General features: G+C 42.4%; 5 non-coding genes across 5 annotated transcripts; 2 read left to right on the top strand and 3 right to left on the bottom strand.

Moving 5' to 3' along the window:
- Positions 1 to 24534: 24534 nt before the first annotated feature.
- Trnas-cga (transfer RNA serine (anticodon CGA)) lies at positions 24535 to 24609 on the bottom strand. The gene has a single exon. It is a non-coding gene; the product is annotated as a tRNA-Ser (tRNA).
- A 225-nt stretch (positions 24610 to 24834) lies between these two features.
- Trnas-cga (transfer RNA serine (anticodon CGA)) lies at positions 24835 to 24909 on the bottom strand. The gene has a single exon. It is a non-coding gene; the product is annotated as a tRNA-Ser (tRNA).
- A 526-nt stretch (positions 24910 to 25435) lies between these two features.
- Positions 25436 to 25510, bottom strand: Trnas-cga (transfer RNA serine (anticodon CGA)). The gene has a single exon. It is a non-coding gene; the product is annotated as a tRNA-Ser (tRNA).
- Positions 25511 to 25731: 221 nt separating this feature from the next.
- Trnas-cga (transfer RNA serine (anticodon CGA)) lies at positions 25732 to 25806 on the top strand. The gene has a single exon. It is a non-coding gene; the product is annotated as a tRNA-Ser (tRNA).
- Positions 25807 to 26331: 525 nt separating this feature from the next.
- Positions 26332 to 26406, top strand: Trnas-cga (transfer RNA serine (anticodon CGA)). Its single transcript has one exon. It is a non-coding gene; the product is annotated as a tRNA-Ser (tRNA).
- Positions 26407 to 27216: the final 810 nt, after the last annotated feature.

Raw genomic sequence — 27216 nt, 5'->3', positions numbered from 1 at the left:
GCCCACGCCCCGACCCTCATAATGACCCTCCCCCTACGTATGTCCATGACTATTCCCGTGCCAACTGGAATGCCTACCGGGATACCCTCTCCACCCAGGTCGATAGCCACCCCTTCACCTATCGCCAACCTGACATTGTAACCCATACCGCCTCCTTTCTCCAGCAGACCTTGTCTGAGGCCGTGGAGGCCCACATCCCTACTGTCACCATCCACCCCCACCGTCCTACCTTACCCCCACAGGCCGTCCTCCTCCTCCGTGAATCCCGTCGTCTCTACCGTGCCTTCCTCCGCACCCGTGACCCAGACCCACTACGTCACCATCAACTCCAGCGAAACATTCGTAATTTGCTCGCGGCCAAGAAAAGCCAGGACTTGCGACAGACATGCACCCGTTTAAATGCTACCCTACTATCAACTCGTCCAAGTTCTGGTCAGCCTTCTGTCGCCTTACCGGGACTAAACCCTCCCCCTACTATCCTCTTCTCCATGATGATCACCCCTTCCCTGACACCCTTAGTAAGGCCAATCACTTTGCTCCTACCTCTCCGATGTATTTTCCGTCCCCAATGATCCCCAGTTCGATTACTCCCTCTTCCCGGATGTCCGCGATCGAACTGACACCTCTGTCCCTCCCCTCACAACTGGTTTCCAGTACTTGGACAACATTGCACACACGGAACTCAATGCCCCTATCACTACACAGGATCTCATTGCTACACTCCGCACAAAACGCAACACCGCTCCTGACAACCTGACAAACCGCCGTCCGCCGCCTCCTTCTACCGTCCCATCACCGTCCATGTATTTTAAAAAGTGTTTCTCTCAGTTTGTATGTCCACCGTATTTTTATCTCACTTTGTCTTCATTTGTATCTTGTGTGTTTCTCTGAGGCCAAAGAGCGGCGTAGTATGCTGCCGCAGGCGTGCCTGTAAAAAGATTTAAAAATAACAATAAAGAAAAAAAAAACTCCAAGTGGTTAGTCTGTCAGTCGGTCACTCTTAGGCAGTTGATCAGTCCGGCAGTCTGTCTCGGCGAGTCAGTCAGTTGGTCAGCCGGTTCAGTGTGGGGCAGTCAGTGTGTCTGTCGTCGGAGTGCTAGTATGTCTGTCGTTTGGATCAAACTTTAAAGCCAGAAAGTGAGAGACTTGCCTCTCCGCCAGTAACAGAACCCTTCTAGTGGTCGCGCGGTCGGTGCTGAGTTCCTGCATCTAAGTCCGCGTGTTAGGCCACCAGTCTGCTAGAGTTGCTCGGGCAACGGTCATTGGCTCTTGGTTCGATCTGTTGGTCGGTCGCTCACTGAGACACGAGACGACTTGTCCGCCTTGAGCGTCGGCGCATGTGCGGTCCCCACGTGAGTCCAGTGGGCAGCGCCGTATAGAAAGAGGTAGTGGCTTCGCGGCTCACACAAGAGCAATAGGAGCGAAACCACATCGGGCTGGCGGGGGCTAGCTGCGACTCCGTGGGACGGGAGATCGGCGCGCCTTCCTGCGTCCGTTTGAAGCGGCTGGCAGCGGAGAGCGTTTTGTGGGTGCTGCGCCAGGTCTTCGCCAGACATTGCCATTTATTAGAAGTTAAGTGATTGTTCATATGTTGTTCCATTTACTAGTTAAATTCTACTTGTTTTCTTTGTCAGTCTCTCGTCCCAACGTGCTCACCTGTCTTTGGTCCGCATTGTTAGGCAGTTTCTGTCTGTCTGTCTATCTGTCAGTCTGTCGTACGTTAATAGCTGCCTCTGTCATGTTTGTCGGATTCGTGTTAAAGAATTTATAGAATTGAGGCCGAATTCCTGAAATGTTTTTATCTGGCCTATCATCTTGCGAGGCGGTATATGTGTGATGTGGAGCATGTTGTACATTTTATGTAAGTCTAAAATTGATGGAATTTATTTAAATAGTCTTTTAATAAAGTTGCCACACTTCCACCGTAAGAGCCCTTAAAAAAAAAAAAACAATTGCACTTTTGGTGGCAAGTAATTTTTTAGTTTGAGTGTTTGTACCATTTCCGTCCCTCTTACAGGGTCGATAGTCAATGTCTTTGGGTGAGTTGTTAAAATTTGTAGTTTAAAGTAATCTGGTGTGTTGTAGAATTGAACCAGTGTAGTTTTCAGAGGTCGTTGTGAGCGGTCGTGACTACGGCCGTGTTGAAAGAGGGCGGAAGCTTCTCAGCCCTAAGGCTCCTACTGTACAATTTTTTTTTTGTTATTCTGCCCCTGAATAATTGTAACTTGATAATTAGAGGGTGCTTTCAGATTGTAATTCTAAACCAGATTTTGAAAAGGCTTTTAGCAATAAAATTCACATTTGTTAAAGGTAATATTATTTTCCATCTGTTACTTTCTGGCAACTACTTCCACGCTCACCTAGTGTGAATAAATGTGTTAATGTTCTTGGTGAATCGCTGGTAAATAAAGCAAATTCTGTAAGAAAATATTTTGAAAGTAAAATTACGGTTCAAACACGTTAAAAATAAAACTGATACATACAAGGTGTGGTTTAAAGAGTCGTGACACAGACTCGCTTTTTGACGCACAAATTTTCACTTTCACTTTCACTTTCATAGACGTTCGTGAACTAAACGTCGTCCTTCATCTCACTTTCTTTTTTCAAAAACAACACTTTCACAGAAGGATAACAAGATACCCTGATTAATAATATTTACATAGTTTGTTTATATATGCATATATATTCTTAATCTAATTGTTACATCCGGTACAGAACTTCTGTCGATCATTTTCTTTCTGGCTCTCTCTTGCTTATCAGTTAAAATTTACGCCTTCCGCTTAAGACTATTTTTCAGTCTCCTCTTATAAACTAAGCTACCAGTTTCATTAGTTCTTTACCGTCAAATTCTTATTACATTTTTTAATTGTCCTTTAACATTTTCGATATTTCATCTTAGATGCACCCATAAATTATTACATAGCAGTGAACAATAGTAATATTTTATAATAACTAATTAGTGACTGCCGACCACGCCTTATGCGCATCTGCTGTCTTTAAAAAATATCACAACTGTGTTAACAGAAGAGGATTACAAATCTTCAGCTGCAAAAAAATAAGAAACACAAAATATCTCTACCGATACAATTTATGAACAACTCGTATTCCGCGCCGTGGTGCGTAAGATATTCTATGAAATATCAGGTAGTCGCTGCTCAGCGACGATCTAAGAAATGTTTACACAGATGGTTTTTATGAATCTGGGTGGTTACGTTATCGAATGTCAGTTCATTTAAGCTATCGAAACAGACACTAATATTACACATAGTGACATCAACTGAAAAGAGCAAGGGCTGGAAATCTTTAACTATAAGGAAGTATTTGATTGTTTCTTGTATTCCATCAAGATCGATGGATGATTTATTGTTCAGATTATCCGACGTTTATTGGTTAATGCTTCAAACTGCACAGCACATTGCACTTACGCAATGATTTTGATTTACATTATCAGTATTCATCGGCATCCTATAATGTTAAATAATAAAAACTGTCTGTACTTGTGTCTTTCATTATTTTGTCATGAATAAATTAACACAAAGCGTTATTTCTACCCTTATTTAGACTTCATTAAGTCCTCTAAAAAGCCACCGTGGTCTACGGTAGAGTTTTTGACCAATAGTCGAAACAACTGGGGTACTGGTTTCGAAATCAGCCACTGAATTAATTCTGATTAAAAATCATTACAGAGGAGCGAACACCCCTTTTCCCCTGGGATTGTAAACTACTTCCATAAGGTGTATGAACCAACGGTGACCAATGGTATGAGGGTGCTGAAGCCAATGAAAACCACTGCATTGAATAAGTCAATTAACAGGTATCCACAGGCTATATATTTGTAACTGTAAATGACTCATGATGAACTGTCCATTGCCAAAAAAACTCCGATTAGAGAGGGCCTGCCAAGTGGTAGATGACCACGAGAAACAGATTTAACAAATAGAAGTCATCGAGGGCACCGTCACATAATTAAGAGAACTAGTAACAAGAAAAGCGTTCTCTTAAAATGTGTATCGCGTAAAGTGAGACCGAATCGCAAAGTGTAGCAAGTGTCTCCGCAATGTAAGTGCAGTACTTTATACACCCATCTTCATCGTTATCTATTTCGATGCACAAATCTGCATCAATTTCTGTATGCTTCTTTCCGAAAAAGTTCTACTTGGAAGAATGCTAAATGCATTGCTATTCGGCGACGACTAGTGTTCCACGAGATATTTACGGCGAATGCCTGAGTCATTTCTCAGTGGGTACAAAGTTTTGCACTCATAACCGTCATCATACCAAATGTAATAGCGTTTACGGATGAGGCTAAATTTCGTTGCTACGTAAGGTCACATTTTAACCAGCATTTTACCAACAGTAATTATATTAACAGTTAAAAAATTAATTTAATTTATTAAATTCCATGGGGCACTGAGCGAAAGTTACTTTGTCATGGTATGAGTGATTACTTACATCATAGAAAACAGATAACACTTACAGACGGCAAACGGCTATAAAAATTTAAAAATACCGCAGAAAGAGTTTACAATAATTTATATGGCATATAATTCGTCACTGTGCTGGAATGTAAGCATCGGCGAGGAACTCCGACACTGAATAAAATTAATGTGCAAGAAAGAAGCTTTTCAACTTAGATTTTATAATTTGGGGATTATCACTCAAATTTTACATTTCCCACGGAAGGCAAATGAAAACTAAACCTGCATAATAACAGCGCAGACCTATCCACGCTGTTCTTAAAAGAGGTGTTATAGAAATGCAAATCACCTATGCGTTTTGCGTTCAGTGAACAAATGTGATAAAGTCATTGGTACATGTCGTTATCACAAAAAAATCTGAGGTGCTTGAAAATTGATGCAGCAGTATGAGCCGAGGCAAGAGTCCATTGCCATCACCATTCTTCTTGCCATAACCTAATGGCACAGTGTTTCGCCACACTGCCCAATTGTATGCCACGAATGTGTAACTGGTTAATGGCGAACGATGTTCCCATAACTTGGGGTCCTTTGGCAGAGCTGTAGGAAGTTGCTAACGTGAAACATGAGATGACCGTTCAACAACAAGCTCACTCTGGCACCTATAAATACTGGCTGCAAGGCTAGGCAGGGCGAGGAATAGGTGTATCATTGAGTTGACTTCAACTGTAGTTGTTCGGCTGCTATATATCAGCCTCGATCCTCACAGAACCACCTGCCTGCAGAGCCATTTACACCACTGATGGTGTGAGGGTCGAACTGAGGTCCTCCTAGGCACTGAACCACTGGAAATCGATCAGCATCAGATACCACGAACCAGACATTGGTCTGGGAACCGTACCAAGATGTATCTGGCATAATATGGCTGGGTTGTCTACCAGACAGCTTTGGTATTAGAATAGCTAAGAACCTCGCCAACAGCTGAACGAGCACAGCTGAGTCCTGGAATGTAAACACTGCAAAGTTACTTCACCACCGTGCAGAACTGGGCTTAGTGATTGCCGACTACGTTTCGTCTTCAAATCATGCACAGTGGTCTGTGCATTCAGTACCCACCACCCAGTGTCTACATGAATTGTGCACAAATATCCTGTACAAAATTTCTGGGAGGTAAATAAAAGTTCATTTTGTTTGCATTAAAGTAAGTCTAATGCCAGAGAGTATAGCAGGAAGTGAACCCTTTACCTTAGAACAACTGTAATATCTCTTTATATTCTACTAATTATCCCTGCACAATTCTATGAGTGAATTGCGTTTCCTACTTGACCATCTACATACTCGCAGAATCGATGCGCAAGGTGGTGCAGTGCTTTTACTATTTCATGAGCGCATGATTGCTCTTTGTAATATTCTCTCTGGTGTGTTGAGGGGACTTCTAGGATCTTCTCCGTGCGGAATAGCCGCATTGAATCATTGTAATTTTGCTATCGAGATTACTGGAAGAAAGAGACTGAAAATATATTGTATGCTACTCAAGAAAATATATACTGAGCATTTACATCAAAGGTGTGTAAGGAATTTCATTATATATGTATTCTCTAATTGGAAAATTGCACGGAGGAGTCGTTCCGTTGATAATCAGAAGGGAACTTCCGATGAGTTGGAAACGAACCTGCAATTATTAGATCTAAGAGCTCCATTATTTCATCGGATAATTAAACTCTATCAAAGCAACCTTTCAGCTTGATGTGAGGTTTCCCGACTGACTACGCAACGCCGGCCGTGGTGGACGAGCGGTTCTAGGCGCTTCAGTCCGGAACCGCGCGACTGCTGTTGTCGCAGGTTCGAATCCTGCCAAGGGCATGCATGTGTGTGATGTCCTTAGGTTAGTTAGGTTAAAGTAGTTCTAAGTTCTAGGGGACTGATGACCTCAGATGTTATGTCCCATAGTGCTCAGAGCCATTTGAACCATTTGAATACGCAACGCAAGAAAACGAAGACTCTTTATTTATACGGTATTGAAAATCGCTTCGAATCATCGAGACTGCGGACAAGGAGAGTCATCGACCGATTCTGATTGAACAAGTAAAGCTTAATTATATTTTTCTTGAGCGACTGTGATGACTGTGATATGGCTTCTTATGAATGAGATCATAAAAAAAATACTAATAACTAACTTTCCTCCTCACCAGCAATCAGTATATACACAATATTAATTAAAATTATACAACTCATTGTGGAATAACGTGACTAACTTACGTGCTTGTGCTCATTTGGCATTATCTCTAAATGGATTAAAATAAGCTACAAAGTATGAAAAACATAACTAAAATCGATTAAATTAACGTGTGCAGAATACCCAGCTTTCTCAACTGAACGGGTATGGCGCTGGAGTTCTATGCTCGAAGATTACACACTGAAGAGTGAACTATCAAATCTAAAGATGTTTAGTAAGGATTATTTACCTAACAATTTGAACCTGAATTATTATACTTAATACATTACGTGATCAAAAGTATCTAGACAACTAGATGAAAATAACTTAAAAAGTTCGTGCCGTCCTCCATCGGTAACGCTGTAATTCCATATGGTGTTGGCCCACCCTTAGCCTTGATGACAGTTTCCACCCTCTCAAGCTGAAGTTCAATCAGATGCTGGAAGGTTTCTTGGGGAATGGCAGCCCATTCTTCACGGAGTGCTTCACTGAGGAGAGATATCGATGTCGATCGATGAGGCTTGGCACTAAGTCGCTGTTCCAAAACTTCCAAGAGGTGTTCTATAGGATTCAGGTCAGGACTCTGTGCAGGCCAGTCCATTACAAGGATGTTATTTTCGTGTAACCACTCCGCCACAGGCCGTGCATTATGAACAGGTGCTGGGCCGTGTTGAAACACGCAAACGACATCTCCGAATTGCTCTTAAACAGTGGGTAGCAAGAAGGCCAAAGAAAAATCGATATAGGCCTCTGGTGTGATAGTGCCATACAAAACAATGGGTGCAAGCTCCCTCCATGAGGAACACGATCACACCATAACAGTAACGCTTCCGAATTTTACTGTTGGGACTACACATGCTGGCACATGACGTTCATCAGGCTTTCTCCATACCCACACCCTGCCATCGGATCGCCACATTGCATTGTGTTCCCGTGATTCATCACTCCACACAACGTTTTTCCACTGTTCAATTGTCCACTGTTTACGCTCCTTACACCAAACGAGGCGTTGTTTGGCATTTACCGGTGTGATATGTGGCTTATGAGCAGCCACATAACAGTAAAATCCGTTTTATAACCTTCCGCCTATCTGTCATACTTGCAGTGGATCGTGATGCAGTTTGGAATGACACAAGTGAGACCCAATCACCTGACTACGTTCGAAGTCTGTGAGTTCTGTGGAGAACCTCACTCTGCTCTCTCACGGTGTCGTTTGGCTACTGGGGTCGCTTATATGGAGTAACTGGCAGTAGGTGGGAGCACAATCCACCTGACATGAAAAACATCTATTTTTGGGGAAGTCCGGATACTCTTAATCAAATAGTGTAGCTTCAATCGAAGAAGAAACAATTAAGAGGACCATTCGAAGTGGTCAGATTAGAGCTACTCAATGTGACAATTAAGATGCCTAGAAATAACCAGACGAAAGTACTTGCCAGACAACTGGAGCCTTATTATTAATGACAGGACACGTCGAGAGGAGACAGTAGCATGAAGAACTTTTCTTACAGAACCAAGGACCTGTGTGTCAAACAAAACTGATCTCATGGGCACTGATTCTGATAAGCGGATTTTTGAGCATTGAATCATGTGGAAACACAGTGGAGATTTGTAAAAAAAGAAGACTCGCCTGGATTTAATACCATACTTGGAAAATTGTAACATGAGCTAACTTGAGAATGCTTGATGAGAACTGTTTTAGAGTGGCCAAGGCAGGAAGTTGCAGAGAAAGATTAAGAGAACTAAATACCAGTTGAAAATAATGTAAACCTCCATGTAATATACTGTTACTCTGCTGTCCCGACGAGCCGCGACTGTTGCGGTGCGACGTGAGCCACACGTGACACGCCCGGCGCTGCTTCTGGTGACTCAGCAGAAAGCGACATAAGTCGGCGTCGCAGCTTAACGTGGAGAGACCGCACACAGCAGCGTGTTGTACATCAGATGACCAAACACATGTAGTCAAGATGGCTACATATATAACAGCAGCATTAAAAACTTGATGAATTTTCTGGGCAAAAGATGACACAGGAGAGAGCAAGCGAATTGAAAGTGGGAGCTATGGACGGTGGACGAATGTCATAAAGAAAATTCACGACGCCAGCGAAAACACATGCAAGTGCGGTGCTAACGACGCCAATTGGTAGAAATATAGTCAAAACTGCTCCTGCAGCTAAATTCGCTGCAGCGCAAACAATGCAACAAAGTACTGTGTTTATAAAATCAAGAACAAATGAATAGGCAAAACTAGTGCAACAAAAACTAACGACATTAATAAACCGCACCAAGGACAGAATTTGTTTACGGATGACTAAGCAAACCAATAACATGGCCATCCTGGGAACTGCCACACAATGAACAACAAAAAATCTGCAAGGTACACCGATTTGTGAACAGCCTAAGAAAAAAAAGACCTTTAATGATACTCTACGATATCCCTGAGGACACAGATGCAAATGAACTGAAAAGTACAATATACGTGTAGAACCTTGAAGATGAACTCACTAAGTGAAGTTTCCAAAGCGGCTCTACAGCACGCTTCAGTGGAGAACCAAGGGAAAGAAAATTGGACCATCAAGTTATTGAATTGAGCTCTGAGGTTACAACAGCTCTCATGAAGTTACAGAAAGCATATCTTGGGTTCCGTTCTGGTTCAGTGAGTGAAAGAGTGTCTAGTGGCGAGGTGGTGCGTGCGATGCAAATACATGGCAAAACATTGTGATAAACAAGTAATAATTTGGGGACATTGTGGGGAAGAAGGCCCTATCAGAAAAGACTGAAATAAAAATAAACAAGCGGCAGTGTATTTGCCGTGTAAATATAGGGGTAAAAGTGCACAGGGAACAGATATGAATGTCGCACTTATCAAACCATCGTGACACAGCAGATCTTAAAAACAGATTGTGGGTAGGCGTCTCCTAACGCTAGAAAGCATCAAGCACCACCTACGTAAGTAACATAAATCACCATCGAGGAGGTGGACGGAAGCCGAACGATCAAGGAATTTATGACAAGAAGTAATCAGTAAGTACCATAGAAAAGAGCATGCGCCGTAAACAGAAGTAGAGCATCATGCACCTACGACAAAACAGGAAAAAAGTTTTTGGCAAACAATTCATAACTGTATGGCATTACAGAGAAGTAAGATCAGAGGCGGATGTAGGAATGACGTGTGATACAGGCGATGAAGTTTCGGTGACACAAACTGGGAAGATGTACGTAGAATGCGACAGCACACACCCTGAGAAATGCGCTGCGCTGCGCTGCCTACAGAAGTAAAAAGATTCGACAACGCAACACGTGAATCTGAAACATAAACAGTACGAGACTCAGAGCCAGTTCGTACAAGAAACAAACACCTACTAAAAAAAGGGATACAATAAAAGACAGACCGGAACAGATCCGCGGCAGATTTATGAAAGTACAGGGAAAGATATGCATCTCACTAGACTTGGAAGACCCTGCGACGCTTATTACAGCGTTAAGACAACTAGCAGTGTAATGAAATGATCGTATGGCATTTATTGGCCGGGACATACCCTTCGGGGCTCGGTCGCCGTATTGCAAGTATTTTTAATTGACGCCACTTCGGCGACTTGCGTTTCGTGATGATGAAAATAATGATGGAGGACACAGAACACCCAGTCCCCAGTCGGGAATCGAACCCGGGGCCCCTGGCGTGGTAGGCGCTAACACTATCACTGCGCTGTGATGGCGAACGTCTATCAAGGTATAAGAATCCAGAAGGGGAGCATATTACTTTTCCTGCACCTCATTTCATAGACAGAATTCATCTGAGAAGGAAGAATCTGCAAGAAGAAGTGCAAATAGTGGTGATGTTATTGAAACGGTATTTGCCAGAAGACATCAATCATTCTTCTTAAGTATCTCATACACACATTTTGTGATAACGCATGGTGGTATAGCAAGGGATTACGGTAGGAAAGGTCCCGTAATATGCGCATAACTGGCGAGATAATCGCACAAGGGCACCAATAATAGTATTTAAGAAGGCCATAACACTGACAAAAACAGCACAGAACTGCTCAGAGCACGTGATCTGTGTGGAATCGTCAACCGGTTGGGAGAGTTGCATCCTAGTTTCCACGTACTTTCAATTTAGTGATGAGATGAGTTTTGGCGAACTAAGAATCGTTTGTACTGCACCGATGCAAATAGGAAGACCGTATTGTGATACAGCCGCCTCACTGAAGACGTGGAGGACAACTAGAAGAAGCCAATATGGAACTCAACCGACACGTATTGAAGGCACCTTACATTCCACTAACTTACAAAGTGAGGATCGGAGCAGCGTCAGATATTGATGGCCCTCTAGCAAATACAGTAGCCGTGTGAAAGACTGGAGGTTTGGAAGTGGAATGACATCGAGTGACCACAATATCACACGCTATACTATCACTGGACAGGAAATACAAGACGCCACAGGAAACGTAAGTATAAGGCCTAAATACAGCATCAACTGGAATGAACTAAGAAGGGTGTTTCAGTGTCCGGATGTCAGTCATTGGGTGATAATGCCGAAGTCGAAGGGCAAGAACTGACAATGGCTCCACTTAGTCCAACGGAGGCATCGATATCTGTCAGAAAGTGTCATGCAAAAGGAGTACCTCGCATCTGGACTGAGGCGCTGCAGAAATTAAGATGTGAAGCAGAATGACACAAGAAGAAACAGTCCGAAGGTTGCATAGGTTGCATGTTAAACAACGTGACTTGCCGCCCATGATGGCAAGTACCACACAACACCCAGTCCCTGAGGGGAGAAATTTTCCAACACGGCCGGGAATCGAACCCGGGCCTATTGCGTGGCACTCAGCTAAGTAGGCGGACGGCGAGACAGATGATGAGCATAGGTTACAAAAATGATATGGGAACAATACAGAAACAATAAAATTGTGTGCACCTTCGCCCGAAAAGAAATCAGGCAAATAATTTTAAGACTGTAAAAGAAAAAATCTCCAAGACGGGACAGGATCCCTGGTGAAGTAATAGAAGCCCTATGAGAGCTTTGTGGCCAATTAGATAGTTATCTGCGCGAGCTGTACGAATGTCTCCTGCAAGGAAGGGTCCCTACGACGTGGAGGAACGCTGAAGTGGTATTAATTAGTATTGGTCAAGATACGAATCCAATGGTACCCAAATTCTATAGATCAATTAGTCTTTTTGAAGATTGCTACACGGAGTAAGCCCCCACCAATACAGGCGTAGAAGAGTAAAGTCAGCTGAAGACACAATTAATAAGGCGATTTCGCTAGCGACAGAGCCTCATTCTACTTTCTCTCTAGAGATGATCGATGTTACTGGCGCTTTCTATAACCTATAGCGGCCGTCTTTCTTTGATCACCTTAAGGATTTGGAGAGATCAGAAGTGTTGTGCAGCTGCCCGAGAGATTATTCAAATGGTTCAAATGACTCTGAGCACTATGGGACTTAACATCTGAAGTCATCAGTCCCCTAGAACTTAGAACTACCCAAACCCAACTAACTCTGTAAGTAGGCTGTTTAGGTTTTTATGTTGGTAACGTCACATAGCCAGCATTGGTGGATGTGGGGACAGAGATCGCAGAATTTTAAGAGCGGACGCTAGAAAGAGTAAATTTATAATACTGGATATCATGAACTTTTGAACATTATTAAGGTAAAAACATTGTTTTTCTATCAAAGTCTTTCATTTGGTGACTATGCCTATCAGTAGTTAGTGCTTTCAGCAGTTAGAATCTTTTATTTAGCTGGCAGTAGTGGCGCTCGTTGTATTGCAGCAGTTCGAGTAACGAAGATTTTTGTGAGGTTAAGTGATACATGAAAGGTATAGGTTATTGTTAGTCAGGGCCATTCTTTTGTAGGGATTTTTGGAAGTCAGATTGCGTTGCGCTAAAAATATTGTGTGTCAGTTCAGTGTTGATCAGAACAAGTAAAGAGAAAAATGTCTGAGTAGGCCCACCAGATTGGCCGAGCGGTCTAACGCACCGCTTTCCGGGCGGGAAGGAGCGCCTGGTCCCCGGCACAAATCCGACCGACAAATTTGTGTCGAGGTAGGATGAACCGCCCAGTCTGTGGATGGTCTTCAGGCGGTTCTCCATCTGCGAATTCGGGCTGAGTCCCCTTATTCCGCCTCAGTTACACTAAGTGAACGAATGCTGCTCAAATAAGTTCTCCATGTACGCGTACACCACCATTACTCTATCACGCAAACATAAGGGCTACGCTCGTCTGATGTGACACGTTCCCTGGGGGGTCAACCGGGGGCCGAATCGCACAATAACCCTGGGTTCGGTGTGGAGCGGCGGAGGGTTGAAGTGGAATACGGTAGTCGTCGTGGGGTTGGGGACCACTGCGGCTGCGGCGGGGACGGAGCCTCTCCATCGTTTCTGAGTCCCCGGTTAACATATAACACAATACAGAACAATGTCTGAGTGTGTTCAGATTTGTTCAGCTGTTAGAAAATCAAATAACGTAAAGTTTTATGAGCGCAGTAGATCATTAATTTTTCAAAGGGGATGTTTCATATGTTGACCCTTAGCCGACGATACCTCAATGGAATCTTCTGATTTTTTCTTGTAGTTTGTGTAATTAGTGTAGCTATTGTTTATTGCTAACGCGTAATTATAGAGAATTTCCTTTGTAGTTGCCGTTTTTCATTGTTGTATATTAAAACAGATGTGGCATGCATGTAGATTTGCACCATGTATTTCGCAGCTGCGCTTGCAATTAACGAGATATTATTTTCAGTGCTACGCTAATGTATTTTTTTGTTTTTGCTCTTCAAATTGTGCTTTTCTTGTTATCGTGTCAGAAACGTAACACTGGCATCCAAAGTAAATTGAGAAATGATAGTGACGACGATTGTAGCTTATCAGCAGCACCGTATAAGGAATTAACAGACATTCAACGTAGTAATTTGGTAATTGTGCATAGGGAAATGCAGCGGGCGGCAAATAATGAAGTAGGCGGTGAAACAATTAGTGAACAGGGAGCATTATCGATCGATCAGTCGGCAACAGCTCGCCTCAGTAATCCGAAATGACAGGACACAATCGTGCAAATACTGTGGATTCAGGTTTTGGGTCCTCACCGTCATCTCAAATAAGTCAAGACACATTTTCTGGTTGGTTCCGATGGCTCTAAGCACTATGGGACTTAACATCTGAGGTCATCAGTCCCCTAGACTTAGAACTACTTAAACCTAACTAACCTAAGGACATCACACACATCCATGCCCGAGGCAGGATTCGAACTTGCGACCGTCGCAGCAGTGCGGTTCCAGACTGAAGCGCCTAGAACCACACGGCCACAACGGCCGGCCACACATTTTCTGCTAGTCAAATTGTGAATGTTCCCGAAGCAAATGAACTGCCGAAAAGCATATAGGAACGGATTCCAGACAAGAATACATTATATTTGCAAGTTAATGCAACAAATGAAACAAAATCAAAGACAAACTCAGCAACAGTCAGACAAAATGGAACAAAATCTTCAGAAGTTAAGACACCACGCTTGAACAAACACGTGAAGGTTTAACTGCTGAGTTACTTAAAATCGAATCGAAATCTAAAAAAGTCTGTAATGACGAAAACACACAAATTTGTGAGGATTTCCAACCTACTTTTTCACGCCATGAAAATGCGTTACAGAATCATGAAGCAGCCATAAAAGAACTGCAAACCATTGTTCATGAAAATCACGACACCGTGCAAGCTAAAATTGACTCAATTGCATCTACCGATTCGGTTACTGAACTTGCCAAAACTCAAGGAAACTTAAAGGACATAGTAGATACGTTTTCAACACAAATAGACACTCTGAAACTTGGTTCAGAAAAACACACTGAGGAAATCAGTTCATTATCGGAGAAAGTACCCGAACTTTCGGATGAGTTCAATAACTTATCTACAAAGGTAGATGATGATCTGAATGACACAAGACCGGTAGCCCTCACTGACATAGAAGAGTATGAACAAATTAGAAAATTCAAACAAAATCAGAATCAAATCAAGACGCAGAACAAAAAAGAAGTCCGGGAAGTACAAGATCAGTTGGTATAAGTAATACAAGAATTACATGTTTCAGAGGACACTCGCGCTATAATACAGGAAGAGGGATATAGAAATACGGAACAGCCACAAAATAATAACACAGGCCATTTCGGAAATTATGAAAAAATTGGCAAGCTACACCTAATTTTGAGATGAAACCGCCGAAACGACGTATCAATGACCGACATGCGACTCGCTGACATGATGATTTTGACTATAAGCTGTTTATTACTACACGATAATTCAAAACATTTAAGAATTCCGGCCACGACATTCATCCACAAGCATCGCTTCATCAATTCTCTCAATGTTTTCCTCCCAACTAATCATTAGAGCGCAGATTAGAATTTATGTGTGGCTATTTAGAGAATGAACCAGCTGTAAGAATGCGATGGGTCATTCACGATTGTTACTGTGAAGGAGAATTTCATCATGCTTTCCTCTCAGCATATTGGTCTCAAGCTGCAAAAAACCAAGTAAAACGTAGCATCATAATGATGAAACATTTCGAACAACTTGAATTTTCCAGTCTTGTGAAATATTTTGAAGACATGTTTCATAAGAATCAGTATCTGTGAAACCCATACAGCCCCTCAGAACTCATTCGCATTTGCTTAATCAAATTGCCTGAACATTTACGTCATATTATTTTGGCAGGACGTTGCAAAGACGACATTGAAGCTTTTCAGGGACTGTTACAAGAAATGGAAATTGACACTGACAATCGCGGGACGCGAAAACAGGAACAAAACAATTACAGGTCACATTCGTCACAATTCCGCGAGGAAATAAATAATAACTGGACACAACAAGGCGATTCTCACAACGCAAAACGTGACTAAAACAGACACCACCCATATGACAACCGTTGGCAGAATAAAAGTTACAGAGAAATATCGCATTTCCGTAGTAATGAATATGACAGAGAAAACCATAGAAACAGACGATGTGGGAACAAAAACAATTATTATCAAGGGAGACAGAACCACTTCAGACGCAACACTTCAGCGCGCAGGTAAGATTCATGGAGAAATTCTCCACCACGTGACCGACAAGAAAGAAACTATGGACTCTATCGACATGACGGCAGACGATATAATCGTAACGACAGATCTGAATTTCATCAGAACTGGCGGGATTGGAACAGGGCAGGGCCCTCTCGACAAGGTGAATTTATAGAAATTAGGTCGCCTAATCCTAATAACGACGAGCGTCAACAAAGAGACAGACAATGACTCTCACCGCAGGCAGCCAAATGCGCCGGCTGGCTCAGAGAAAAAGAACATAGACGCTAACCTTGAAAACAATTTTATCATTCTTTACCGATGTATACCGCATGATAATTGCGTGGAAGGTGAAACTCTGTGTACTGGGAAGAGTAAAGGTTTGCACCACATTTTACATGTAAAACCGTTTATTGAGAGATAATCTGCTTTTTAACTTAGTCTCTGCCATAAAATTTTCATTTCACGTTACTACTACGCTTTGTCACACTTAGAAACTGTTAACATGCAACAAAGTTTTGAAGTTAACTATTCAGTCTAGAACCTAGGGAACTTATTTAGACAGTAATTACGAATGCATTGTTATAGTGAACTGATGACACAGTGTTATTGTGTGTGTACATTCCTGCTTGTTGATTGCACGATTACGTAAAGACTATAAGGCACACATACTTAGAACTTATAACGCTACTGCTAATGAGATTTTAAGGCAACATTTTGGTTTACTTAAGAATAGATTCTGGATTTAAAGTACTTTCTGAGAGATACCAGATGAACCAGATGATATAGTGTCTAGTTTATTTGACAGCGACACGATTATATAACGATGCTACGAATGAGTGACACAATTTATGTTATTGCTTTTATATCTGCATAGTTTTTCTGAATTCTTCTGGAAAGTAAAACATGTTTTAGTAGTAACTTTTGTAGTATAGCTACAATGAGATAGCCTTTTTTGTAGCACAACAATACGTTATAGTATAGTACTTTTTTGATCACGGTAATGTACGTAATAGCGACGATATCTATAAGCATAGCATTTCACTTTGTTTATTACGAGGTAAGTTCACTGACTTCTCGAGAACTTTGCTTATGGACGACAATAATTACGACACTTGTCACATTTTTTACCCTTAAGTAATGGCAGAGGTTATCTTATAACAAGACACACAGTTTAGTGCTCCAGTATACGTATTTGAGTGATTGATTTTGTTCTTAAAACATCTATTTTTAAAGATTTTGGAAATACAAAGATACAAAGATTTTCCATGATACATTTTATTCCACTGCTGTAATCTGTAACACCTGAGGATATAATTACGTTAATCCTCAGGGGGTACACGCCTACTTTGTGTACTAAGTGTAGGAGCGCTAGGAGCCCTAGCTAATATGTTATTTGCTTATACAACTTCACACATTGTTTCCATATTTCTGTAACACAGAATTACACAGCTATCTGATCATTTAACTGAGGGGGACGAACATTTATTTTACTTCATCAGTGACACATGTTTATGCAATTACACAGTAGGATAACTTTACACTTATGAAATTGTATTTTGTCTGTGCTTTGTGAACTGTTCATATTTTTTCAGAACCATTATGATGCTATGAGAGCTTTGAATGGTGTATTTGGTATGGGATCATGATTTTTAAAGTACGTTTGAGGTAGATGATACCACTGAAATGAGCAGATAGTTTTTGTTTAGGTTTTGAAATTATTGCGAAAAGCTACGACGTTTTTGAGATTTGACTGAGGTGTTATGATGTTATTATCACGACGACGGTGTGTATTATTATGCTGTTGAGGTATGTGTATGATCAATAAGCTGTTGCTATATGAGGAATTTGATTAGGCTACATATTTATTATGATGAAACATCGAACACGTGTCGATGGATATGTATACGTGTAATAAGGCAAAGAATAATGAGTAGTGGTTAGGGCCTCTGATTTGGGAAAAATGATGTTGGAAACCAAGAATTGTACTTTAAGAGTTATGAAATGTGTGTACATGAATGAATACCTCACAATGCTGTTATATTTATAGGATTTTGTTTCTACACGTTTGTAATACAAATTCTCGACCTGTGAAATTTTTATATGACACTGTCACTTTAGGACAAACTGCTGTCGTAAATATTTCGGTAAGAAAGCTAAGTGACCTTGGTGTCATGCGTTGGGGGCACCCATCTCCACCAGTCATCTGGAGAAAAAGCCATGTTGTTGTTGTGGTCTTCAGTCCTGCGACTGGTTTGATGCAGCTCTCAATTCTACTCTATCCTGTGCAAGATTCTTCATCTGCCAGTACCTACTGCAACCTACATCCTTCTGAATCTGCTTAGTGTATTCGTCTCTTGGTCTCCCTCTACGCTTTTTACCCTCCACGCTGCCCTCCAATACTAAATTGGTGATCCCTCGATGTCTCTGAACATGTCCTACCAACCGATCCCTTCTTCTAGTCAAGTTGTGCCACAAGCTCCTCTTCTCCCCAATTCTATTCGATATTAGTTATGTGATCTGCCCATCTAAACTTCAGAATTCTTCTGTAGCACCACATTTCAAAAGCTTCTATTCTCTTCTTGTCTAAGCTATTTCTCGTCCATGTTTCACTTCTATACATGGCTACACTCCATACAAATACTTTAAGGAATGACTTCCTGACACTTAAATCAATACTCGATGTTAACAAATTTCTCTTCTTCAGAAACGCTTTCCTTGGCATTGCCAGTCTACATTTTATATCCTCTCTACTTCTACTATCATGAGTTTTTTTGCTCCCCAAATATCAACACTCCTTTACTACTTTAAGTGTGTCATTTCCTAATCTAATTCCCTCAGCATCACCCGACTTAATTCGACTACATTCCATTATCCTCGTTTTACAGTTGTTGATGTTCATCTTATACCCTCCTTTCAAGACACTGTTCATTCCATTCAACTGCTCTTCCAAATCCTTTGCTGTCTCTGACAGAATTACAATGTCATCGGCTAACCTCAAAGTTTTTATTTCTTCTCCATGGATTTTAATACCTACTCCGAACTTTTCTTTTGTTTTCTTTACTTCTTGCTCAATATACAAATTGAATAACATCGGGGAGAGGCTACAACCCTGTGTCACTCCCTTCCCAACCACTGCTTCCCTTTCATGCCCCTCGACTCTTATAACTGCCATCTGCGTTCTGTACAAATTGTAAATAGCCTTTCGATCTTTGTATTTTAGCCCTGCCACCTTCAGAATTTGAAAGTGAGTATTCCAATCAACATTGTGAAAAGCTTTCTCTAAGTCTACAAATGCTAGAACTTAGATTTACCTTTCCTTAATCTTTATTCCAAGATAAGTCGTAGGGTCAGTATTGCCTCACGAATTCCAACATTTCTACGGAATCCAAACTGATCTTCCCCGAGGTATGTTTCTGCCAGTTTCTCCATTCATCTGTAAAGAATTCGCGTTAGTATTTGGCACCTGTGACTTATTAAACTGATAGTTCGGTAATTTTCACATCTGTCAATACCTGCTTTCTTTGGTATTGGGATTATTATATTCTTCTTGAAGTCTGAGGGTATTTCGCCTGTCTCATACATCTTGCTCACCAGAGGGTAGAGTTTTGTCAGGGCTGGCTCACCCAAGGTTGTCAGTAGTTCTAATGGAATGTTGTCTACTCCAGGGGCCTTGTTTTGACTCAGGTCTATCAGTGCTCTGTCAAACTCTTCACGCAATATCATATCTCCCATTTCATCTTCATCTACATCCTCTTCCATTCCCATAATATTGTCCTCAAGTACATCGCCCTTGTATAGGCCCTCAATATACTCCTTCCACCTTTCTGCTTTCCCTTCTTTGCTTAGAACTTGGTTTCCATCTGAGCTCTTGATATTCATGCAAGTGGTTCTCTTTTCTCCAAAGGTCTCTTTAATTTTCCTGTAGGCAGTATCTATCTTACCCCTAATAAGGTAAGCCTCTACATCCTTACATTTGTCCTCTAGCCATCCCTACTTAGGTATTTTGCACTTCCTGTCGATATAATTTTTGAGACGTTTGTATTCCTTTATGTCTGCTTCATTTACTACATTTTTATATTTTCTCCATTCATCAATTAAATTCAATATTTCTTCAGTTACCGAAGGGTTTCTACTACCCCTCGTCTTTTTACCTATTTGATCCTCCGCTGCATTCACTATTTCATCCCTCAAAGCTACCCATTCTTCTTCTACTGTATTTCTTTCCCCCATTCGTGTCAATTGTTCCCTTATGCTCTCCCTCAAACTCTGTATAATCTCTGGTTCTTTCAGTTTATCCAGGTCCCATCTCCTTAAATTCCCACCTTTTTGCAGTTTGTTCAGTTTTAATCTACAGTTCATAACTAACAGATTGTGGTCAGAGTCCACATCTGCCCCTGGAAATGTCTTACAATTTAAAACCTAGTTCCTAAATCTCTGTCTTACCATTATATAATCTATGTGATACCTTTTAGTATCTCGAGGTTTCTTCCATGTATACAACCTTCTTTCATGTTTCTTAAACCGAGTATTAGCTATGATTCTACCAGGCTGCTTCCTCTTTCATTTCTTAGCCCCAATCCATTTTCACCTACTATGTTTCCTTCTCTTCCTTTTCCTACTGACGAATTCCAGTCACCCATGCTCTCTTTACGGATGAGGCTTCATTCCAATGTGATCAAATTGTAAACTTTCACAATCAACACGTATGGGCTGACGAGAAACAGCACGCAATTGTGCAATCAGGTCATCAACACCGATTTTCTGTGAACGTTTGGGCAGGCATTGTTGGTGACGTCTTGATTGGGCCCCATGTTCTTCCACCTACGCTCAATGGAGCACGTTATCATGATTTAATACGTGATACTCTACGTGTGCTGCTAGATCATGTGCCTTTACAAGTACAACACAACATGTTGTTCATGCACGATGGAGCTCCTGCACAATTCAATCGAAGAGTTCGTACGCTTCTCAACAACAGATTCGGTGACTGATGGATTGGTAGAGGCGGACCATTTCCATAGCCTCCACGCTCTACTGACCTCAACTCTCTTGACTTACATTTATGGGGGCATTTGAAAGCTCTTGTCTACGCTACCCCGGTACCAAATGTAGAGACTTTGTGCTCGTATTGTGGACGGCTGTGATACAATACGCCATTCTCCAGGGGTGCATCAGCGCATCGGGGATTCCATGCGACTGAGGGTGGAACCATGTATTCTCGCTAACGGAGGACATTTTGGACATTTCCTGTAACAAAGTGTTTGAAGTCACGCTGGTACGTTCTGTTTCTGTGTGTTTCCATTCCATAATTAATGTGATTTGAAGAGAAGTAATAAAATGAGCTCTAACATGCAAAGTAAGCGTTTCCGGACACATGTCCACATAACATAATTTCTTTCTTGGTATGTGAGGAATGTTTAGTGAACGTTTGGCTGCACCTTTTTGTAGCACCCTGTGTATATGATGACGTTTGACCATTATTAAGATAAATACATTGTTTGTTCTCTATCAAAATTTTTCGTTTGCTGACTATGCCTATCACTAGTTAGTGACTTTAGTAGTTAGAATCTTTTATTTAGCTGGCAAGAGGGGCTCTCGCTGTATTGCAGTAGTTGGAGTAACGAAGATTTTTGTGAGGTAAGTGATTCATGGAAGGTATAGGTTATTGTTGGTCGGGGCCATCCTTTTGCAGAGATTTTTGAAAGTCAGATTGCGTTGCTCTAAAAATATTGTGTGTCAGTTTAGTCTTGTTCAGAATAAGTAAAGTGAGTAATGTCTGAATACGTTCAGTTCTGCTCAGCAGTTTGAAAATCAAATAACGTAGAGTTTTATGAGCCCAGTAATTCATCAATTTTTCAATGGGGATGTTTCATCCGAGGGACATCACACAGATCCATACCCGAGGCAGGATTCGAACCTGCAACCGTAGCAGTCGCGTGGTTCCGAACTGCAGTGCCTAGAACCGCTCGGCCACCTCGGCCGGCGAGAGTTTATTGTCACGGGCGAAGTGCTTCTTTAACATGAACAGGAAACAAAATAACGTAAACAATAACCAGAGGTTGTCCGCAGGGATCGTGTTTGAGCCAGAAATCGGGATGTCAAAAGATACATCACAGTAGTAACATAAGAGGACTGGTAGCAATTGCAGATGTGCTGTTCTTTGTAAATGGTGGCTCCAGAAGTATTATAGAATCCAAATGTAATGCGGCCTTCGACGAACTTGAGGGCTGGTGCCAAGGTGCTAAAGTGTCACTAGCACCTCACAAACCAGTGTACGTTCTGCCAAAAGGAAACCTATTAACAGTACAATAAAATTAAATGATATAACGATTAGGAGAAGCGCGGTAAAGTGATATCTAATGGTATTTCAGGAAGAACGTCGTAACTTTGCACGTAATATACAAAACGAAGCAGAAAAGAATAAAAATATAACCAATGCAAATAGGCAATTTAGGCTTTCCCTGAAAACAAAAATTGGCTCTGAGCACTATGCGACTTAACATCTGAGGTCATCAGCCCCTACAACAGAACTACTTAAACCTAACTAACATAAGGACATCACACACAGGCAGGATTCGAACCTGCGACCGTAGCGGTCGCTCGGTTCCAGACTGAAGCGCCTAGAACCGCTCGGCCATACTGGCCGGCCCCTGAAAACAACCAGAGTATACCACCACTCTATATAAACATCAGGAATCAGTCGTAAGATGTTGTGCAAGTATTTAGACTCATATATTGAAGATAATGAACCCAACTTCATTAGTGAGAAAGTTCAATGTAGATTAACAAGTGCCTACTGCACTACCCCGAATGATGCTTTGTTACTAGTTCTAGGAATATACCTACCGGACTTGGAAATTAGTAAAAGAAGAGCCTTTTATTTTTTGAAGAAAAGCAATCAACTGGAAGTAAGACAGTTGCTTGGAAATAAGGCCAGTTCAAAGAAGGAACTGTGCGCCCTATGGATGTGTAGTGGGTAATAGACGAAAGGTATTAAGGATGTTGGATCACTAAGGAGCGAGTCAACCTGGCGCATACTGGACGATACTGTAGCTGCAGCATCCAGGAAGACGAAGGAAGACTTGGCGACGCATTCCGCCATACGTCAGCCTGCTGCTATCCAGGCTAGACGGCGTACTTGAAGATGGAGGGAAGATAGCTAGCTCAGCCTACACCGAATGAAATAGTGTGACAGGTGGAATTGCTTTTCATAGTGGAAAGGCTGCTGATGTGCTGCCCGGCGCCTGAGGAACTCAATAGACAAACGCTGTTGACCAGGGTAGCGTGGGGCGGATCGAGTAGCGGGAGCAACCTACAATTTAACTGCACTAAACAATCAGAGAACACATTATTTAGTGTTTACAGTGGTATTAGTACCTGGGTAAGTGATGAAGAATTTGATAGTAGTTTTGTAGTAGTAGAAGAAATTGTACTACGTTAAAAATTAAGTTGTTGTTTTCAGTCCTGGGACTGGTTTGATGCAGCTCTCCATGCTACTCTGTCCTGTGCAAGCTTCTTCATCTCCCAGTACCTACTGCAACCTACATCCTTCTGAATCTGCTTAGTGTATTCATCTCTTGGTCTTCCTCTACGATTTTTACCCTCCACGCTGCCCTCCAATGCTAAATTTGCGATCCCTTGCTGCCTCAGGACATGTCCTAACAACCGATCCCTTCTTCTAGTCAAGTTTTGCCACAAAATTCTCTTCTCCCCAATCTTATTCAATACCTCCTCATTAGTTACGTGATCTATCCACCTTATCTTCAGTATTCTTCTTTAGCACCACATTTCTGAAGCTTCTATTCTCTTCTTGTCTAAGTTATTTATCGTCCACGTTTCACTTCCATACATGGCTACACTACGCTTTCCTTGCCATTGCCAGTCTACATTTTATATCCTCTCTATTTCGACCATCATCAGTTATTTTACTTCCTAAATAACAAATCTCCTTTACAACTTTAAGTGTCTCATTTCCTAATCTAATTCCCTCAGCATCACCCGATTTAATTTGACTACATTCCATTATCCTCGTTTTGCTTTTGTTGATGTTAATCTTATATCCTCCTTTCAAGACACTGTCCATTCCGTTCAGCTGCTCTTCCAGGTCCTTTGCTGTCTCTGACAGAATTACAATGTTATCGGCGAATCTCAAAGTTTTTACGTCTTCTCCATGAATTTGAATACCTACTCCGAATTTTTCTTTTGTTTACTTTACTGCTTGCTCAATATACAGATTGAATAACATCGGGGAGAGGTTACAACCCTGTCTCACTCCTTTCCCAACCACTGCTTCCCTTTCATGCCCCTCGACTCTTATGACTGCGATCTGGTTTCTGTACAAATTGTAAGTAGCTTGTCGGTCCCTGTATTTTACCACTGCCACCTTCAGAATTTGGAAGAGAGTATTCCAGTCAACATTGTCAAAAGCTTTCTCTAAGTCTACAAATACAAGAAATGTAGGTTTGCCTTTTCTCAATCTTTCTTCTAAGATAAGTCGCAAGGTCAGTATTGCCTCACGTGTTCCAACATTTCTACGGAATCAAACTGATCCTTCCCGAGGTCTGCATCTACCAGTTTCTCCATTCGTCTGTAAAGAATTCGCATTACTATTTTGCAGCTGTGACTTATTAAACTGATAGATCGGTAATCTTCACATCAGTATCCGTCTCCTACCTTCCAAACTTTACAGAAGCTCTTCTGCGAAACATGCAGAACTAGCACTCCTGAAAGAAAGGATACTGTGGAGACATGACTTAGCCACAGCCTGGGGGATGTTTCCAGAATGAGATTTTCACTCTGCAGCGGAGTGTGCGCTGATATGAAACTTCCTGGCAGATTAAAACTGTGTGCCCGACCGAGACTCGAACTCGGGACCTTTGCCTTTCGCGGGCAAGTGCTCTACCAACTGAGCTACCGAAGCACGACTCACGCCCGGTACTCACAGCTTTACTTCTGCCAGTATCCGTCTCCTACCTTCCAAACTTTACAGAAGCTCTTCTGCGAAACATGCAGAACTAGCACTCCTGAAAGAAAGGATACTGTGGAGACATGGCTTAGCCACAGCCTGGGGGATGTTTCCAGAATGAGATTTTCACTCTGCAGCGGAGTGTGCGCTGATATGAAACTTCCTGGCAGATTAAAACTGTGTGCCCGACCGAGACTCGAACTCGGGACCTTTGCCTTTCGCGGGCAAGTGCTCTACCAACTGAGCTACCGAAGCACGACTCACGCCCGGTACTCAAAGCTTTACTTCTGCCAGTATCCGTCTCCTACCTTCCAAACTTTACAGAAGCTCTTCTGCTAAACATGCAGAACTAGCACTCCTGAAAGAAAGGATACTGTGGAGACATGGCTTAGCCACAGCCTGGGGGATGTTTCCAGAAAGAGATTTTCACTCTGCAGCGGAGTGTGCGCTGATATGAAACTTCCTGGCAGATTAAAACTGTGTGCCCGACTGAGACTCAAACTCGGGACCTTTGCCTTTCGCGGGCAAGTGCTCTACCAACTGAGCTACCGAAGCACGACTCACGCCCGGTACTCACAGCTTTACTTCTGCCAGTATCCGTCTCCTACCTTCCAAACTTTACAGAAGCTCTTCTGCGAAACATGCAGAACTAGCACTCCTGAAAGAAAGGATACTGTGGAGACATGGCTTTAGCCACAGCCTGGGGGATATTTCCAGAATGAGATTTTCACTCTGCAGCGGAGTGTGCGCTGATATGAAACTTCCTGGCAGATTAAAACTGTGTGCCCGACCGAGACTCGAACTCGGGACCTTTGCCTTTCGCGGGCAAGTGCTCTACCAACTGAGCTACCGAAGCACGACTCACGCCTGGTACTCACAGCTTTACTTCTGCCAGTATCCGTCTCCTACCTTCCAAACTTTACAGAAGCTCGTCTGCGAAACATGCAGAACTAGCACTCCTGATCCTTTCTTTCAGGAGTGCTAGTTCTGCATGTTTCGCAGAAGAGCTTCTGTAAAGTTTGGAAGGTAGGAGACGGATACTGGCAGAAGTAAAGCTGTGAGTACCGGGCGTGAGTCGTGCTTCGGTAGCTCAGTTGGTAGAGCACTTGCCCGCGAAAGGCAAAGGTCCCGAGTTCGAGTCTCGGTCGGGCACACAGTTTTAATCTGCCAGGAAGTTTCATATCAGCGCACACTCCGCTGCAGAGTGAAAATCTCATTCTGGAAACATCCCCCAGGCTGTGGCTAAGCCATGTCTCCACAGTATCCTTTCTTTCAGGAGTGCTAGTTCTGCATGTTTCGCAGAAGAGCTTCTGTAGAGTTTGGAAGGTAGGAGACGGATACTGGCAGAAGTAAAGCTGTGAGTACCGGGCGTGAGTCGTACTTCGGTAGCTCAGTTGGTAGAGCACTTGCCCGCGAAAGGCAAAGGTCCCGAGTTCGAGTCTCGGTCGGGCACACAGTTTTAATCTGCCAGGAAGTTTCATATCAGCGCACACTCCGCTGCAGAGTGAAAATCTCATTCTGGAAACATCCCCCAGGCTGTGGCTAAGTCATGTCTCCACAGTATCCTTTCTTTCAGGAGTGCTAGTTCTGCATGTTTCGCAGAAGAGCTTCTGTAAAGTTTGGAAGGTAGGAGACGGATACTGGCAGAAGTAAAGCTGTGAGTACCGGGCGTGAGTCGTGCTTCGGTAGCTCAGTTGGTAGAGCACTTGCCCGCGAAAGGCAAAGGTCCCGAGTTCGAGTCTCGGTCGGGCACACAGTTTTAATCTGCCAGGAAGTTTCATATCAGCGCACACTCCGCTGCAGAGTGAAAATCTCATTCTGGAAACATCCCCCAGGCTGTGGCTAAGCCATGTCTCCACAGTATCCTTTCTTTCAAGAGTGCTAGTTCTGCATGTTTCGCAGAAGAGCTTCTGTAAAGTTTGGAAGGTAGGAGACAGATACTGGCAGAAGTAAAGCTGTGAGTACCGGGCGTGAGTCGTGCTTCGGTAGCTCAGTTGGTAGAGCACTTGCCCGCGAAAAGCAAAGGTCCCGAGTTCGAGTCTCGGTCGGGCACACAGTTTTAATCTGCCAGGAAGTTTCATATCAGCGCACACTCCGCTGCAGAGTGAAAATCTCATTCTGGAATCTTCACATCTGTCAGCACCTGCTTTCTTTGGGAATTATTATATTCTTCTTGAAGTCTGAGGTTATTTCGCCTGTCTCATACATCTTGCTCACCAGCTGGTAGAGTTTTGTCATGACTGGCTCTCCCATGGCCTTCAGTAGTTCTAATGGAATGTTGTCTACTCCCGGCGCCTTGTTTCGACTCAGGTCTTTCAGTGCCCTGTGAAACTAAGCATCGGTAGTAAATAGTTAATATGCAATTTATTACTGTCCAAGTGATCTGTATGCCCCGTTTTAGCTTTTGCGACAGTCGGTTTTAATTATGAACAAAAAAAGAAATATGGATGCTACAGAATAACAAGCAAATGATTCAGTTCAGCGATTAACCGATTATTGGTCCATACCAGGAGGGGAGTTTACAGTTTAGTACGAGAAGTAAAAGAAGTACTGTTCCGCACGC

Source organism: Schistocerca gregaria, chromosome 4 (genome assembly GCF_023897955.1).
Source record: "Schistocerca gregaria isolate iqSchGreg1 chromosome 4, iqSchGreg1.2, whole genome shotgun sequence".
Classification (NCBI taxonomy): Eukaryota; Metazoa; Arthropoda; class Insecta; order Orthoptera; family Acrididae; genus Schistocerca; species Schistocerca gregaria.
Note: the sequence above shows the minus strand (reverse complement) of the source record. Positions and strands in the feature narration are given on the sequence as shown.